The sequence below is a fragment of the Tiliqua scincoides genome, chromosome 1 (genome assembly GCF_035046505.1).
Source record: "Tiliqua scincoides isolate rTilSci1 chromosome 1, rTilSci1.hap2, whole genome shotgun sequence".
Lineage (NCBI taxonomy): Eukaryota > Metazoa > Chordata > Lepidosauria > Squamata > Scincidae > Tiliqua > Tiliqua scincoides.
In genome coordinates this window covers 177190311-177190953 of record NC_089821.1, presented here as the reverse complement: position 1 = coordinate 177190953, position 643 = coordinate 177190311, and positions in this window count along the sequence as shown.

The following is a 643-nucleotide window of genomic DNA, read 5'->3' as shown; positions in this document are numbered from 1 at the left end:
CCATATGATCAAATCAAGAAATTAAAAGTTTCAAACGAAAGAATAACCTTCCCAACCAGTTCCTGATCTGTTTAAAAAAAATAAATCTGCAAACATCCCAAAGGCTGCAATCCTGTTCACACTTACCTGGGAATAAGCCCCATTATCATCAAACAATAATTGTTAAAAGCATATTCATAGTAGCCTGTTAAGAAAAAGTACAGATCTGTAACATTTCCCCAAATGCTGGCACATACCACGGTCGCATCAATAATAAAAATAAAATGCACATTGAAATGAATGGGGACCCACCTGAAATTGGCTCATGACTCACCTAGTGGGTCCCAACCCACAGTTTGAGAAACACTGTGTCATTTCCTTGTGTTTTCCTTGCCCAGCTTCCCAACCCCCTTCAGGGAGTCCCATTCAACTTTGAACCACCTTTTGCCTCCTGCTGACTCAGTTAATGGACAGCAAAGGCAAACACCAGGCAGCCAACTAAGCGCCGCCTCTCCCTGCAGAGCTAATAGACAGCAGCCATCTTTGGAAAGGGTAGGCTTCTTGCTTCAGTTCCGTGGAATCAATAGGATGGGTCGGCCATTTTAACGAAGGGCAGCCGCTGCCCCTTTCAGAACCAAAGGAAACAGCAGCCATTGCATGTGAG